The sequence below is a fragment of the Tamandua tetradactyla genome, chromosome X (assembly GCF_023851605.1).
Source record: "Tamandua tetradactyla isolate mTamTet1 chromosome X, mTamTet1.pri, whole genome shotgun sequence".
Classification (NCBI taxonomy): Eukaryota; Metazoa; Chordata; class Mammalia; order Pilosa; family Myrmecophagidae; genus Tamandua; species Tamandua tetradactyla.
In genome coordinates this window covers 70853355-70872029 of record NC_135353.1, presented here as the reverse complement: position 1 = coordinate 70872029, position 18675 = coordinate 70853355, and the positions used below count along the sequence as shown (strand labels likewise).

The window sequence follows — 18675 nt, the reverse complement described above, 5'->3', positions numbered from 1 at the left end:
GTTTCAAGTAGGGCTACAGTAGGACAGGGGTGCCACTTTCAAAAATAGTCAACCAATCCCATGTTAGCATACCTCTGCCTCACCCTACATGCTTCCCATGGGAGCCATATCAAAGACACTAAGTTCAGGTCTTTCTCTCTCTGCCTTCTGCTTTTTCCTCCTGGTGAAAAGTACAAACCCATCTATTCTTCAATGGAATGAGTAAAATTTCACATGGGGAACATACACTCTAACAAATGGAAATAACTGAAAGTAAATTTGTAATCAATTCCTACTGCTAATATTTAAATAACAAATTACTGCAAACTGGTTGGCATAACACAACAGAGATTTATTGTCTCATACTTCTGCAGGATAAAAATCCAAAATCAGCACCATTGGTATAAAATTAAGGTGTCGGCAGTGCTATGTTCCTCCCAGATGCTCTTTTTCAGTTTCTGTTGTCTGCTGATATTCCTTGGTTTATGGCTGCATCACCCCAATCTCTGTTTCCATCGTCATATTGCCTCTTTTGTTTCTCCTACTCTTCTGTGTCAAAATTTCCTCCTCCTCTCTCTTATAAGGACACTTGTGATTGCATTTAGTGGCCACTCTGATAATTCAGGATAATCTTGCCATCTCATGGTCCTTAATCATATATGCAAAGACCCTTTTTTGCCGTATATGGTGACATTCACAGGTTCTAGGGATTAGGACATGGATATCTACTGGCAGGCCATGTTTTCCGACTACCACAGTGTTCATCACTGTACTGTTTATTATGTGAAAAATGATATGATATTCAAAGATGGAATGCATTGTAGCCATTAAAATGAGTTATAATAGAAACAGTGAGTTTTTTTCTATCAAACTTTGCAAAGACTGTAAATATAAAGGACAGCCAGTGTCTACAAATGTGTGGGAGATCTAGACATTTTAATACATTGTTGGAAAAACATAAATTAATACCAATGTTTGGAAGATTATTTTAAAAATAATAAACAAAACATACAGTGTTCAGTTTTTTTTGCTAAAAGTTTCAGGTCTAGGACTTTTTCATGTAGACACATTTCCACCCCAACTGCAGCATTGAATAAAGAAGGTTGATTACTATAGTTGGTACTAGCAAACATGGGGTTTACTAGTGGAAAATTAGACAGCTTTTAACAAGAAGTTAGATCTGTACTTGAAATGGAAAGATAGATAAGATAGATTATTAAGTGAAAAAAGCATGGAAAGATAACCTATATATAGTGTTAACTGAAAACGTAAGGCCTATAATATTTTCTATAGAGAGGGAAGAGGATAGAAGACAAAAGGGATATGCACTACTCTGTTAGATTTATTTTACCCAGCATTTATAACTTTTAGAATCAGAAAAAAATGATTGAGTAAACATTCTGAAAACATGGGGAATATTTTTGCTGCATCTTGACAAGGTTAGTTCTCATCCTCCCGAAGAAGTTTTCCTTGTCTTCTAGTTTGTTTACTAGTACCTCAAAATGTTAATGAAGCTCTCGTAAAATATTTTTTATTGTTTAGCTCTAAACATTTTCTAACCTCCATTTCTACTTTAATCTATGAATATTTTGAAACATGCATAAATTTCAAATCTTTGTTCCTAGATGTTGCTCTGCCATTGATTTCTAATTTATTTGCATTATGGTCAAAGAATGTGATCTATATAACAGTCCTTTGTAATTTGTTGAGATTTGTTTTATAGCCCTTTATACAGTTTCAGTAAATATTCCATGTTTGTTTTAAAGAGTGTATATTCTGCAATTGTATATTCAGTTTTTAAAATATATGATCAAATTTGTTGCGTTGTTGAAATTTTCTATGACTTATTTGTTCCTTGATGTAACAACTATTGTCTTTAAATCTATGGCCATTATGATAGACATATCTATTTTTTCATGTAGTTATTTGAAATTTTCTTTATATATTTTGAAACTGTCTTATTAGGTGAACACAATTTTAATAGTTATGTTTTTCAGATGAATTGTATATTATTATGAAACTTCCCTCTCAATCAAATTCTATTTTGTTAGAATTTAATAAAGCTATGCCAGAAATTTTGATTAGCTAGTGTGATTTTTAATGCTTTTACTTTTAATCATTTTGTATCCTTATTTTAGTTGTCTCTTGCAAATTGTATATAATTGGATTCTATTTGTATCCAGTCTGAAAATCTTCATCTTTTAATTTGAGCATTAAACTAGTTACATTTTAATGAATAATGTGTTTAAATTGATTTCCTGATTTATTTTGTGATTTCTGTCTTTCTAACCTTTTTTCTCTCCATTCTTTCGAATTGACTTGAGTATTTTTTCTCATTCCATGTTTTAAAAACCTGCTACTTCAAAAGATTTATACTCTATTTCTATTTTACTGGTTACTCTATTCATTTTTATCTAAAAAATAAAGTGAATCACTCTCTCAACCCTCTTCTCAAATCATTTTTGTTTTCATGGGCAGGCACTGGAAATCGAACCCGGGTCTCTGGCATGGCAGATGGGAACTCTGCCTGCTGAGCCACCATGGCCTGTCCTCAAACTCAAAACATTTTAACTCCAGTAATCTCCAAATTTACTGTGGTCGGTTGGAAGCTGTATGTACTCCAGAAAAGGCCATGATCTTTCATCCATTCCTGCGGGTGAAGACCTATTGTGGGTGGGACCTTTTGATTAGGTTATTTCAATTAAGATGTGACCCAGCTCATTCTTAAACTCCTTACTGAAGTCATTTATAAGAAGATAAAACATATACAGAAGCTAAGAAATGAAATGAAGAGTTCACAGAAAAAGCCCCAGAGAAGCTGAGAGATAAGAACACACCTGCAGAAGCTGAGAGAGGAAGCCACTGAAGTCAGATGCTGGAAGTAAGGAAACCCAGGAGAGAAGGTCTAGCTGACATCCCTGTGTGTCTTGCTATCTGATAGAGGGCCCCAAGCTCTCCGGTAACTGATCTTCAGAGAAGATATCCTGTTGATGCCTTAATTGGGATATTTTCATGACCTTAGAATTGTAAACGTCTAAGCAAATAAATACCCATTGTTAAAAAGCTAGTCCATTTCTGATATATTGCATTTCATTAGCTTTAGCAAACCAAATACATAGATACTGTTACTACCATATATTTTAACTGTTTGTTATGTTTTATCTTGCAAGATATAATTTTTTTTTAAGTCGGGATTCTTTACACTTACATGTATTTGCTACTTTCTTAGCTCTTTACGCTTACATGTATTTGCTACTATCTTAGCTCTTCATTTTTCCTTGCATCTCAGACTTTCATCCTTCCTCCTGAAGTACAATTTTAAAATTTCTTTTAGTGAGCTTGATTTTTGCAAACCTCTCTATATTTATCTGCAAATGACTTGATTTCAGACTCATTCTTTTTGTTTTTATTATAAATAAATTATTAACTAATTTAATACATTTTTAAAGTAAGAGTAATATTACATTTTATTTAAATGTTTCATAAACATTTTATCATAAACTTTTTAGAATATACATAAAAATGGAAAGAAGTTGAAGTTTTAAAATTCAGTCAATATCATGCTTTACCCTTTACTCTACTTTACCTTAGTCCTACCCAGATCAGCTTCATTCATATCTCTAACTGAAGTCTGATCAATTTTTCAGTGTTTATAACAGTTGTTGTATGGGGTAATGCTGACTTTCATCGCTGCAGAACTCTAACTCTGAATCTTCTGCCTATATCATTCTTGCTAAACATTTCAAATAAATTACTCACTCAACATGTAAACTCTGTATAGCTTACCATGCATCTCCAAAGAATAAGAGCCTTCTCTTACATGACCAAAATACTGTTATCACACCTGTAGTGGGTTGAGTAGTGATTGCCTAAATTCCTCAGTGATTGCCTGGAACCTCAGAATGTGAACCTATTTGGAAATAGGGTCTTTGCAGTTGTAATTATTAAGGTGAGATGAGATCGAGGTGGATTATAAGGACACCAATGACTGGTGCCCTTATAAGAAGAGGAGAAGATACATCAAAATACACACACAAGGAAGAATGTAACATGAGGAGTGTGGCAGAGATCAGAGTAATTCAGCTATAAGTCAAGGAATGCCAAGGATTGATGAGAGGCAACAGGAGCTAGGAAAAGACAAGGAAGGAGTCTCCCATAGAGATTTCAGAGGGAACATGCTGCTGCTAAACCTTGATTTCAGACTTCTATCATCCAGACTCTGAGGTAATTTATTTCTGTTATTGTAAGCCACCCAACTTCTGGTATTTTATTAAGGCAACCTTGGGAAACTAATACCACTCCTAAGAATACTAACAATAATTCTGTCATTTAATACCATGCTTATATTAAAATTTGACCAATTGCCTCAAAATGTTTTTTTTTAATGAATCAGGATCCAGTCAAGGATCACACACTATCACTGTAATATTTATTAAATACCATTTAATCTATGATCATTAATCCCCTTGAATTTTTTCATGACATTGACTTTTTGTAGGCTTGGCTAATCATTTTGAATACTTTCCTGTATTTAGGATTTGTGTGACTGAATACTTATGACGTTATTTCACTTGCTGTTTTATGTCCTGTGTTACAAAATTTATAGATTTAGGTTATAAAATTTAGATCCAAAGTTGTCTAGATTAGATTCATGTTAACCTTTTTTTCCTCACTCTCTGAATGTAGGATACTAAATTGACGGTTTGTTTGTTTTACCTAAAAGATACATTTTGTTTTCCTCTATTCATTGTTGCTGTTGAGAATCAGCTTCAAGTATAATTGGTATTTCTTTAAAGGCCTTTTTCCCCCTCTGGATACTATTAAGATTTTGTGTATGTGTTTGATATAGGCACTTTTATTCTGATGTGTTTAGGTGTGCATATCTTCTTATTCAATTGCTTCAGATTTTTTGGGATTCTTGAATATGTGGCCACATATTCAAGACTTTCTCCACTCCTTCAATTCTGAAAAGTTATCAGATATTGTCTCTTCAGATATTTCCTGCTTATTCTCTCTTCCCTTTCCTTCTGCAATCTGCTAACTACAGAAAACCTCCTTCAAATTCAAATTCCACTTTAATAATTCACTCTTATCAGAGTTTAACATGCTGTAAGTTTTCAATTTCAATTAGTACATCTTTTTCCTTTGAAGAAATTCCATTTTTATTTATTTTTTCTAAACTATTTGGAAGTTTGGGCAACTTTAATAATAATTTCAATCCTTTCATTTTTTTAGAAATGTATAAAATATATTTATATCCCATGTTTGAAATTTCCACAATGTGAAATTATTAAGAGTCTTGATTTTTCAGGCTCTTGGTCCTAAACTGAAAATCTGCATGAAGTCCACTTAAACTAAAAAATTCTCAAGAGAGTAATGTCACCAAAAATGACAAACTAGGAAGCCTAAAATGCTGCTTCTCCACTAAAGTGAGAGTTAAGGTGTCAAAAATTATTAGAAGCAATTTTTTCTAACACTGGGATATAATAAAACACTTATAACAGCCAGCGGACATACACAATGAAGAAGGAAGCTGCTAAATTTCATTAAGAGTGTTTGGTGGAATTTTAACTTATCTGCCTATCATCCATTCTGTAACTTGATAGCAGTCATAGGAACAGTGGCCCATATTCCTGGTGAACTTGCTGGAGACAGAAGGTCAGTATGAATCTGTGTTCTCAAAGAAATGTGGTTTGGAGTTTTGACTGAAGTACTCTCTGGCAGCTTCCAGAGAGATCAGCTCAGGTATTGTCTTTATTTCACTCATATTGGAGATTTTCAGGGATGAAGTCACACACTAGACAGCAGTTATCAAAAACATTTAAAAGCAAACATACTAACAGCAACCATCTGGGGCAAGGGATAACAAACAAGGCAAGTAGCAGCAAGACCAAAAGCCTGGGAAGGAAGAGACTAGGGAATAAGTACTTAAACAAAACTATGATAACTAATGTATTCATTTTCTATTGCTATGTAAAAAGTTGCCACAAACTTAACACCTTAATGCAACACATAATTTATTAGCTCATAGCTCTGTAGGCCTGGATTCTCTGCTCAGGGTCTCAAAAGACTGAAATCAAGATGTCAGCTTGAATAAGTAATTCCTTGCAGTTGTAGGAATGAGATCTCCATTTCCTTACTTTCTGTCATCTGGGAGCACTCTTAGCTCCTAAAGACCACCCATATTCCTGGCCACATGGCCTCTTCCATCTCCAAGCCAGCAAGAACATGTTAAATCCTTCTCGTGCTTTTAATTTCTGATTTCTTCTTCTGCAACTAGGCAGAGAAAATGCTTTTCCTTTGTATTAGAGAAATTGTAGATTTACAGAAAAAAATCATGCATAGAACATAGTTTTCATATACCACCCTTTTATTGACATTATGTATTAGTGTTGTATATTTGTTACAATTGATGAAAGAACATTTTTATAATTGACCTATTAACTATAATCCATGGTTTACATGAGGGTTCACAGTTTGTATTGTACAGCCCTATGGGTTTTATTTTAATTTTTAGGGAATAAGCACTTTTAAAAGCATGTGTGTATACTGAGGGATCAGGAAAGTCTTGTGCGTGCCTAGTGTGAGACACATGCCCAGAAAAGACCTGAAAAGAATCTAAAATTTCAACTCCAACTGATCTTCAGGCTCATGGAAGCAAAAAATGGATTTAGGCACAGTTTTAAATGACCTGATTGAACACTGAAGGAGTGCCCGAACCCAGAACTAATCTGCAAAAAACTGGGAGGGTTTCTCTCCACTCCACAGGAGCTTAAGGAAATTTCTGTCAAATCACTAGCTGATCACTAAGCTAACAGAAAAGAGACTTTAGAGGCCATACATAACAAATAATATAGTCTTTATGAAAGTTAAGAAAAGTTACTAAACAAACAAAATAAAGTATGACCCACAATAAGCAGCAAAAAACCCTGGGGAGGAGGGAGAAGTTTATTTCCAGAATTACTATATTATAGTACCCAAAAATGTCCACTTTTAACAGAAAATTGTGAGACGTGAAAAAACAAGACTGAATGGCCAATTCACAGGAAAAAAATTAATAGAACATGACCTTAAGGAAGCCCAGACATCAGACTTACTAGACAAAGACTTTTAATCAACTCTCTTAAATAGTCTCAAACAACTAAAGGAAACCATGAAGGAAAAAAAGATTAAGATAATGGTGTCTCAATAAAGAGATATAAATTATTAAAAGGAAACAAACGGAAATTCTGGAGTTGAAAAGTATGATAACTGAATTGAAAAACTAACTAATGTGGATCAGCAACAGACTTGAGCAGGCAGAAGAAAGAATATGGGAACATAAAGATATGTCATTTAAAATTACCAAAACTGAGAAACATGAAGAGAAAAATGAAGAAAATTTAATGAAGCAATATCGAGTCCTAGAAGAGAGAGCAGAAAGAGAGAGAGAAGGGATATTTCAAGAAATAATGGTTAAGAGAAGGCCAAGACAGTGGCTTAGCAAAGGGTGGGATTTAGTTTGTCACCCAGAACAGCTACTAAATAACCAGAAACAGTACAGAAAAACTCCTGGGGCCACATCAGTGACTGGACACACAGGGTACCCCAGTCTAGACCAGCTGGACTGGCTGTGAACCCCCCAAAAACGTGAGTTCCCCAAGCCGTGAGGCCTGTGCCCCTCCCTCACAGGCTGCTTCCCAGAGGGGAAAGGAAAGGGACTTTACCAGCAGCATGGGCTGAGCATAACTAAGATTCAAGTGTGGAATCAATTCACAAATTCTGACCACTAAAAGTAGGCCCCCAGCTCAGGTGAACCTGGTCAAGCGGAGGTTGCTGATTTTTGCCCCAGCACCAAGGGAGCAGTGCTGATGGAAAAGAAAAAAAAAAAAAAAACAGAGGTTTTTGTGGCCGTGTTTCTACAAAGACTTGACTGCCTTTGGATACAGTGGCAGGACTTCTCAGGTTACAACTTCCCCAGGCATAGGCAGAAACAAACTTGTTTGAGACCTTGTCTGGAGCTTGTGCCTTCCCCAGGGGAGGGGTGAGGCCCAACTCACATGGAATCCATCACTCAAGGAATTCAGACCACAGGGTTTGGTAATTTGAAACCATTAAAACCAGACTACAACATCACCTCTGTCTTCACCATGCCCCCAGCAGGGAGAGTCTGCCAAAGTTAAAGGTACTGCATCATTTTAAGATGATGGGACCTGAAGGCAGACAAGCACCACATACTGGGCAGGATAAGAAAAACAGAGCCCAGAGACTTCACAGGAAAATCTTTCAACCTGCTGGGTCTTACCCTCAGGGAAAACTGACACAGGTGACTCTTTCCTCCAGACAGGAGGACAGTTTGGTCTGGGAAAATCTGGCTGGGGTCTATTACACCTAAGTAGACACTCCCAAGGGTGGGGGGGAGGCACAATACAGGCAGGGCAAGAAACAAGAAAAACAGACCTGAAAATTCTCTTCTGTTAAACAAAACCTAAGCTAGAGGGGCAGAAAAAGTTGAACTGAATGTCAAGAACAGACAGACAACAAATTCATCCAGCAAGATGAACACTAGGTAAAAGAAGTGCAAACAATCCCCAGAATAAACTAATTAAGGTAATTAAATGCCTAGACACCAGCAAAAAATAACAAATCATACTATGAAAACTGAAGATATGGCCCAGTCAAAAGAACAAATCAATAATTCAAATGAGATACAGGGGTTGAAACAATTAATTCAGAATGTATGAACAGACATGGAAAACCTCATCAAAATTCAAATCAATGAATTGAGGGATGATATAAAGAAGGCAAGAAATGAACAAAAAGAAGAAATTGCAAGTCAAAAAAATCACAGAAATTATGGGAATGAAAGGCACAGTAGAAGAGATGAAAAAACAATGGAAACCTACAATGTTAGATTTCAAGAGGCAGAGGACAGGATTAGTGAACTGGAGAATGAAGCATCGGAAATACGACAAGCAAAAGAAAATATAGGGGAAAATATGAGCAGGGACTCAGGGAATTGAATGACAATATGAAGCGCATGAATATATGTGTGGTGGGAGTCCCAGAAGGAGAAGAGAAGGGAAAAGGAGGAGAAAAACTAATGGAGGAAATTATCACCAAAAATTCCCCAACTCTTATGAAAGACTTAAAATAACAGATCCAACGTACTACCCGTTCAGCATACCCCAAAGAGAATAGGTCCAAATAAACATACTCCAAGACACTTACTAATCAGAATGTCAGCAGTCAAAGAGAAAGAGAGAATCTTGAAAGCAACAAGAAAAAAGGAATCCATCATGTACAAGGGAAGGCCAATAAGACTATGTGTAGATTTCACAGCAGAAAGCATGGATGCGAGAAGACAGTGGGATGATGTATTTAAATTACCAAAAGAGAAAAACTGCCAACCAAGAATTCTATATCCAGTAAAAATTGTCCTTCAAAAATGAGGGAGAAATTAAAACATTTTCAGACAAAAAATCACTGCGAGAATTTGTGACCAAGAGACCGGCTCAGCAAGAAATACTAAAGGGAGTACTAGAGACAGATATGAAAAGACACGAGAGAGAGGTGTGTAGAAGAGTGTAGAAAGAAAGACTATCAGTAAAGGTAAAAAGAAGAAAAATTAAATATGACATATAAAATCCAAAAGGAAAAATGGTAGAAGAACATACTACCCATTCAGTAATAACACTAAATGTTAATGGATTAAACTCCCCAATCAAAAGACATAGACTGGCAGAATGGATTAAAAAACAGGGCCCATCTATATGCTGTCTGCAGGAAATATATCTTAGATCCAAGGATAAACATAGGTTGAAAGCAAAAGATTGGGAAAAGATATCTCATGCAAATAACAATCAGAAAGAGCAGGAATAGCTATACTAATATCCAACAAATTAGACTTCAAATGTAAGACAGTTAAAAGAGACAAAGAAGGACACTGTGTACTAATAAAAGGAGCAATTGAACAAGAAGACATAACAATCATAAATATTTATGCACCAAGCCAGAATGCTCCAAAATACACGAGGCAAACGCTAAAAAGAGTAATAGATACATCTACCATAATAGTTGGAGATTTCAATTCCACACTCTCATCAATGGGCAGAACATCTAGACAGAGGATCAATAAAGAAACAGAGAATTTGAATAATACAATAAATGAGCTAGACTTAACAGACATTTATAGAACATTACACCCCAGAACAGCAGGAGAAACCTTTTTCTCAAGTGCTCATGGACCCATATGCTGGGTCACAAAGCAAGTCTCAATAAATTTTAAAAGATTGAAATCATACAAAACACTTTCTCAGATCATAAAGAAATGAAGTTGGAAATCAATAATAGGCAGAGTGCCAGAAAATTCACAAATTTGTGGAGGATCATCAACACACTCTTAAACAACCAGTGGGTCAAGGAAGAAATTACAGGAGAAATCAGTAAATATCTTGAGGCAAATGAAAATGAAAACACAACATATTAAAACTTATGGGATGCAGCAAAGGCATAAGAGGGAAATTTATTGCCTTAGATGCCTATATCAAAAAAGAAGAAAGGGCAAAAATCAAGGAATTAACTGTCTACTTGGAAGAAGTAGAGAAAGAACAGCAAACTAACACCAAAGCAAGCAAATGGAAAGAAATAATGAAGATTAGAGCAGAAATAAATGAAACTGAGAACGTGAAAACAATTGAGAAAATCCACAAAAATCAGAAGATGGTTCAATGAGAAAATCAATAAGATTGATGGACCCTTAGCAAGATAGACACAAAGAAGAGGAGGATGCAAATAAATAAGATCAGAAATGGAAGAGGAGACATAACCACTGACTCCACAGAAATAAAGGAAGTAATGACAGGATACTACGAACAACTTAATGCTAATCAATACAACAATGTAGATGAAATGGGGAGCTTTCTAGAAAGGCATGAGCAACCAACACTGACTCGAGAAGAAATAGACAACCTCAGCAAAACAATCACAAGTAAAGAAATTGAATCAGTCATTAAGAAGCTCCCCCAAAAGAAAAGTCCAGGACCAGATGGCTTCACATGTGAATTCTACCAAACATTCCAGAAAGAATTAGTACCAATCTTGCTCAAACTCTTCAAAAAAATTGAAGAGGAGGGAAAACTACCTAACTCATTCTATGAAGCCAACATCACCCTTATACCAAAGCCAGAAAAAGATATTACAAAAAAGAAAACTATGGACCAATCTTTCTAATAAATACAGATGCAAAAATCCTCAAGAAAATTCTAGCAAATCGAATCCAGCAGCATATTAAAAGAATTATACAACATGACCAAGTAGGATTCATCCCAGGTATGCAAGGATGGTTCAACATAAGAAAATCAATTATTGTAATACACCATATCAACAAATCAAAGCAAAAATAAAAAACACATGATCACCCCGATTGATGCAGAAAAGGCGTTTGACAAAATTCAGCATCATTTCCTATGGAAAACAGTTCAAAGGATAGGAATAGAAAGGAACTTCCTCAAAATGATAAAGGGAATATATGAAAAACCCACAGCTAACATCATCCTCAATGGGGAAAAACTGAAAACTTTCCCCCTAAGATCAGGAACAAGACAAAGATGTCCACTATCACCACTGCTATTCAACATTGTGTTGGAAGTTCTAGCCAGAGTAATTAGACAAAAAAAAAAAAAAAAAGAAATACAAGGCATCAAAATTGGAAAGGAGGAAACAAAACTCTCACTGTTTGCAGATGATATGAAACGATATGTCCAAAACCCCGAAAAATACACAGCAAAACTACTAGAGCCAATAAATGAGTACAGCAAAGTTGCAGGTTACAAGATTAACACTCAAAAATCTGTAGTGTTTCTATACACTAGTAATGAGCAATCTGAGGGGGAAATCAAGAAAAGAATTCCATTTACAATTGCAACCAAAAGAATAAAATATTTAGGAATAAATTTAACTAAAGAGATAAAAGACCTGTACAAAGAAAACTACAAGAAATTGGTAAAAGAAATCACAGAAGACCTAAATAGGTGGAAGGGCATACAGTGTTCACGGATTGGAAGACTAAATATAGTTAAGATGTCAATTCTACCTAAACTGATCTACAGATTCAATACAATACCAATTAAAATCCCCAAAACTTAATTTTCAGAAATAGAAAAACCAATAACCAAACTTATTTGGAAGGGCAGGGTGCCCCAAATAGCTAAAAGTATCCTGACAAAAAAAGTGAAGTTGGAGGTCTCACACTACCTGACCTTAAGGTGTATTATGAAACTACAGTGGTCAAAACAGCATGGTACTGGCATAAAGACAGATATACTGACCAATGGAATCGAATAGAGTGCTCAGATATAGACCTTCTCATCTATGGACAATTGATCTTTGATAAAGCAGTCAAGCCAACTCACCTGGGACAGAACAGTCTCTTCAATAAATGGTGCCTAGAGAACTGGATATCCATATGCAAAAGAATGAAAGAGAACCCATATCTCACACCCTATACCAAAATTAACTCAAAATGGATCAAAGACCTAAACATTAGATCTAAGACCATAAAACTGTTATAGGGAAATATCTTATAAATCTTATACTAGGAGGTGGTTTCCTAGACTTTATACCCAAAGCAAGAGCACTGAAGAAAGAAAGAAAGAAATGCGAACTCCTCAAAATTAAACACTTTTGCGCATCAAAGAACTTTGTCAAGAAAGTAAAAAGACAGCCTATACAATGGGAGACAATATTTGGAAACGATATATCTGATAAAGGTCTAGTATCCAGAATGTATAAAGAGATTGTTCAACTCAACAACAAAAAGACAGCCAACCCAATTACAAAATGGGAAAAAGACTTGAACAGACGCTTCTCAGAAAAGGAAACACAAATGGCCAAAAGGCACACGAAGAGATGCTCAACTTCCCTGTCTATTAGAGAAATGCAAATCAAAACCACAATGAGATATCATCTCACACCCACCAAAATGACCATTATCAATAAAACAGAAAATGACAGGTGCTGGAAAGGATGTGGAGAAAGAGGCACACTTATTCACTGTTGGTGGGAATGTCAAATGTTACAACCGCTGTGGAAGGCAGTTTGGCAGTTCCTCAAAAAGCTAAAAATAGAATTGCCACATGACCAGCAATACCATTGCTAGGTATCTACTCAGAGGACATGAGGGCAAGGACACAAACGGACATTTGCACACCAATGTTTATTGCAACATTATTTACAATTGTGAAGAGATGGAAACAGCCAAAATGTCCATCAACAGACGAGTGGCTAAACAAACTGTGGTATATACATATGACAGAATATTATGCAGCCATAAGACAGAATAAACCTATGAAGTATGTAACAACATGGATGGACCTTAAGGACATTATGCTGAGTGAGATTAGCCAGAAGCAAAAGGACAAATACTGTATGGTCTCACTAATATGAACTGACATTAGTGAATAAACTTGGAGAATTTCATTGGTAACAGAGAACATTAGGAGATAGAAATAGGGTAAGATATTGGGTAATTGAAGCTGAAGGCATACAGATTGTGCAACAGGACTGAATGTAAAAACTCAGAAATGGACAGCACAATACTACCTAACTGTAATACAATTATGTTAAAACACTCAATGAAGCAGAATGTGAGAATGAGCGAGGCAGGAGGGCTGGGGACACAAATGAAATCAGAAAGAAAGATAGATGATAAAGACTGAAATGGTATAATCTAGGAATGCCTAGAGTGTATAATGATAGTGACTAAATGTACAAAGTTAAAAAATGTTTTTGCATGAGTAAGAACAAAGGAATGTCATTACTGCAGGGTGCTGAAAATAGATGATAATTAATATTTAAAATTTTTACCTTATATGTGAGACTAAAGCAAAAAATCTTTATTTGGTACAAAATTTGTATTTTGACTACAAAATTTGTATTTGATCAATGAAGGGGAGGGGTTAGGTGTATGGTATGTATGAATTTTTTTCTGTTTTCTTTTTATTTCTTTTTCTGAATAGATGCAAATGTTCCAAGAAATGATCATGATGATGAATATGCAAATATGTGATGATATTGTGAATTACTGATTATATATGTAGAACAGAATGATTCAAAGTTAAGAATGTTTGTGTTTGGTGTTTTTTGGTATGTTAAAAAAATAAAATAAAATAATTAAAAAAAAGAAATGGTTAAAATAGTCACAAATAGTTCAACTCTCCAAGAGCACATTCCAATATAGTTATAAATGTGTAAATTCATGAAGACAGAGTGTCAAAATGTGTGAGGCAAAAATCAATAGAACCCACAATGAGAAATAGAAAAACTCCCTATTATATTTAAAGGCTTCAATTTACCGCTATCAGTAACTGAGAGATCCAGTAGGCAGACAATGATGAAAGATATAGTTGAATTAAACAACACCATCAATCAACTCGAGTGAATTGATGTTACAGAATAATACATTAATAATCACAAAATATATATTCTTCTCCAGTTCTTCTGAAATATCACCAAGATACACCACATTTTGGGCTATAACATACACCTTAATAAATTTAAAATGAAAAAAAAAAGACAACATATACTCTGCAACTACAATAGATTTAAACTAGAAACCAATAACAAAAGTATAGTTAGAAAATCCCCAAATATTTGGAGATTAAATAACACACTTCTAAATAACACACAATTAAAAGAAGTCTCAAGAGAGTTAAAAAATATTATGAACTAAATGAAAATAAAATACAACCTATTAATATGTGAGGATGCAGCAAAAGCAGCGCTAAGAGGAATATTTATAGCATTGAATGCATATATTAGAAAAGAATAAAGATCTAAAATCGATAATCTAAGCTTCCACCTTAAGAAACTAAAAAAGTAAATTAAATGCAAATTAAGCTAAAAGAAAAATAATAAAAATCAAAGTAGAAATCAATGAAATTAAAGACAGTAAATTGATAAAGAAATCCATTACACTACAAGTTGGTTCTTTGAAAATATCAATCAAATTGACAAATGTCTAGCCAGGCTAACCACAAAAAAGAGAAAGGGTGTAAATTATTAATATCAGAAATGAAAGGGACCATCAAACTGATCTCATGGACATGAAAAGATATATAATCAATAACTCACAATATCCACATAGTTGTATATTCATCATCATGATAATTTCTTAGAACATTTGCATCAATTCAGAAAAGGAAATAAAAAGAAAAAAGAAAAAAATTCATAGATATCAAGAATGGAATGATCATATGGTAAGACTGTTCGTGTTTGTATGTTGTTGTGTTTAAAAAATAAATTAATTAATTAAAAAAATTATACAAAAAGGAATTCTGTGAATAATTCTATGCCTATAAATTTTATAATTTAAATGTAGTAGATGAATTTTTTGAAAGGCACAATCTCTCAAACCTCAAAGTAGGAGAAATGATAATCTGGATAGGATTGAATTTAGTAAGGTAATTGTGGTAGTTAGGTTCAGGTGTCAACTTGGCCAGGTGATGATACCCCATAGTACTGTTGCTGTGGATTTGAGTCAATAGCATGTAAAATTCATCTATGGCTGATTACATCTGCAGTCAGATAAAGGGAGTGCCGTCCACAATGAGTGATGTTTAAATTAATTAGCTGGAAACTTAAAAGAGAAAGCTCAACACAGCACAGTCCAAGCAGCTCAGCATACCTCATCTCAGCATTCACAGCTCAGCCCAGATGTTTGGAGATGCAGAAAAGAATCACTCCAGGGAAAGCCTCTGGAACCCAGAAGCCAGGAGAGAAGGCTACCAGGCATCGCCCTTTGCCTTCATGGGTAACAGGCATCCTCAGATGAGAGTTAGCTGCCTTTCCTCTGAAGAACTATAAGTTTTTTTTTAACTAAATAAATCCACTTTTTTAAAAGCCAATATATCTCCTGTGTGTTGCATTCTGGCAGCTTTAGCAGACTAAACAGTTAATAACCATCTAAAACAGAAATTACCAGGTTTACCACTTTCACTGGTGAATTCTACAAAACATTTTAAGAAGAAATGATATCAATTCTTTACAATCTCCTCCAGGAAATAGAAGCAGAGATAACACTTCCTAACTCATCCTACGAGGCCAGCATTAGCATAATAAAAATCAGATAAAGACACTACTTCGAGGGAAATTTACAGACCAATATCTCTTATGAACGTAAGTGCAAAAATCCTCAAAAATGCTAGCAAATTTAATCCAACAATGTGTGAATTGCATTATACACCATGACTGAGTGGGTTCATTCCCAGTATGCAAACCTGGTTCAACATTAAAAAAGTCAGTTATTGTAACCTATTACATCAATAAGCTAAAGAAGAAAAAGCATCATCATCGCAATGGATGCAAAAAAATCATGTAGCAAAATTCAATACCCATTCATGATGAAAACTCTCAGCAGTGCTCGCTTCAGCAGCACATATGCTAAAACTGGAATGATACAGGGATTAGCGTGGACCCTGTCCAAGGAGAACATACAAATTCATGAAGCCTCCATATTTTGGCATTTGACTATATTTCAATGAAAACCACAGAGTCCAAAACAAATAAACAGAAAGATACAAGCACTGGACAAGATGTGGAGACAGAGATATACCTATACCAATACTGATTGATTGGTAAGGAAGTAGAACAGTGCAGCCCCTCTGGAGGGTAATGTCGCAGATCTACAGGAGGCTAAATATAGCCATCAGATTAGGCAATCCTATTAATAGGAACATACTCAGAAGAACTGAAAGCAGGAACACGAAGACATTTGTACACTGATGTGTATAGCAACATCAATGTGGAGGTGCCTGAAGGGTCCAACAACTGAGGAGCAGAAGAGTGAGCTGTGATATATACATATGATGGAATATTGTGTGGCTACAGAAAGGAATGAAGTCATGAGGCATGCAATGAGGTGAATAAACCTTGAGGACATTATATTGAGCAAAATAAGCCAGAAACAAAAGGACAAATATATGGTCTCATTTAGAAAATGCTTATAAGAAAACTAGAGCCTAGATTGTAAGCTCTTACAGTAGTTACATTTATTCCTGAGTTTAAATGTTATTTCTAAAGTTTGAGATGCTGTGCTCTGTGTATAACTTGGTAGTTCCCTGGATCTATAAGTACCTGTGTGACATCTGAGACTCAGAGTTAGAGTTCTACAACTCTGGAAGTCAGTATTACTCCATAAAGCAACTATTAAAGAAGAAGAAAGAGAGACAAGACTTTGGTTAAAGAGATATGAATGAAGGTGTTCTGGTTGGGACTAAGGTAAATCAGAACACAGGATAAAGGATAATATTGTCTGTATTTTGAAATTTCAACATCTGTGTGAGATCAAAGAAAGAGATATTTTGTCCAAAATGTAAAATTTTTGTAGCACACTATCCAAGTTAACCTGCTGGCCAGTTTATTTAAACAACCTAAACACATGGAGCCTAGAATAAGGTATGATATCTGATGATTCTTTATAGCTTGTTGTGATACCATGACACACTCCAGAGTATGCTGGGCAGTTAATAAAAAAGTAATCAGAAAGTCTCTTGAGGGACTGGAGAAAAAATATGGAGATACTAAACTTCCCCACCAGGGAAATTCCTGATAGTCTCTCAATCACCGGGGACTTCCAGTTTAATAAGCCAAGCCCTTGATCTTGAGGCTGGCCCTTATGAAACTTAGTTCTGCAATGGTAAGCTAAGCTAACTTATAAGCATGCTTAAGAGTGACCCCCAGATAACCTATTTTGTTGCTCAGATGTAGCCTCTCTCTAAGCCAAACTCTGCAAATAAACTCATTACCTGCCCCCCACTACGTGGGATATGACTTTTAGTGAGGTAAGTCTCCCTGGCAACATGGGATATGACTCCCAGGGATGAGCCTGGCCTTAGCACTGTGGGATTGAGAATGCCTCCTTGACCAAAAGGGAGAAAAGAAATGTAACAAAATAAGATTTCAGTGGCCAAGAGATGTCTAACACAGTTAAGAGGTCATTCTGGAGGTTACGCTTATGTAAACTTCAGTCAGATATTACAAATTGCAATGGCATGTCAAGCCTCAAACAACAGTTTTTCTGAAAACCCTAAAGAAAATGCAAGGCTGTATTTAAGACTCTTTAAAAGTTGTAATTATTAAGTTTATTTTTCAGAAACTTAACCCCCCCCCCAGATTGTTCCTATGCTAGATTAGCCCTGGAACAGAGGTACCAGTCTCTCCCAGAACATCAACCAGCTGCATTCCCCTACCACATAATGTCAGCACCCCTTTTCAACATGAAGAAGTTAGAATGGTCATTGCCCAAATATCCTTGAAGATTGAGAGAATAATCAAATGAGAGGAAGGACATGTTACAGAGAAGTTAGGATTTAACAAAGTATTGTGACTACTGAATCATTATATAGATATTTCTTATTAGTTTCTAGTGTATTAGAACAGCCAGAAGGAAATACCTGAAATTGTGGAACTGTAACTCATACTATACTTTGAAATTTGCTCTATAAGTACTGGCTAAACTGTACTTTGAAATTTATCACTTTTCTGTATATATGTTATATTTCACACGCAAAAAAAAAATGTTTAAAAAAAACTCTCAGCAAACTAGGAATAGCAGACGATGTCTTCAACTTGATGAAAAACACCTACAAAAACTATAGGTAATGTCATAATTAAGGCTGATAAATTAGGTGCTTTCCCTGTAATACTGGAAGAAAGAGA

At 35.2% G+C, this 18675-nt stretch overlaps 1 non-coding gene across 1 annotated transcript; it reads left to right on the top strand.

Annotated features, from left to right (window-relative positions):
- Nucleotides 1-16374: 16374 nt before the first annotated feature.
- LOC143672337 (U6 spliceosomal RNA) lies at nucleotides 16375-16477 on the top strand. Its single transcript, XR_013169793.1, has one exon. It is a non-coding gene; the product is annotated as a U6 spliceosomal RNA (small nuclear RNA).
- The last annotated feature ends 2198 nt before the right edge of the window (nucleotides 16478-18675 follow it).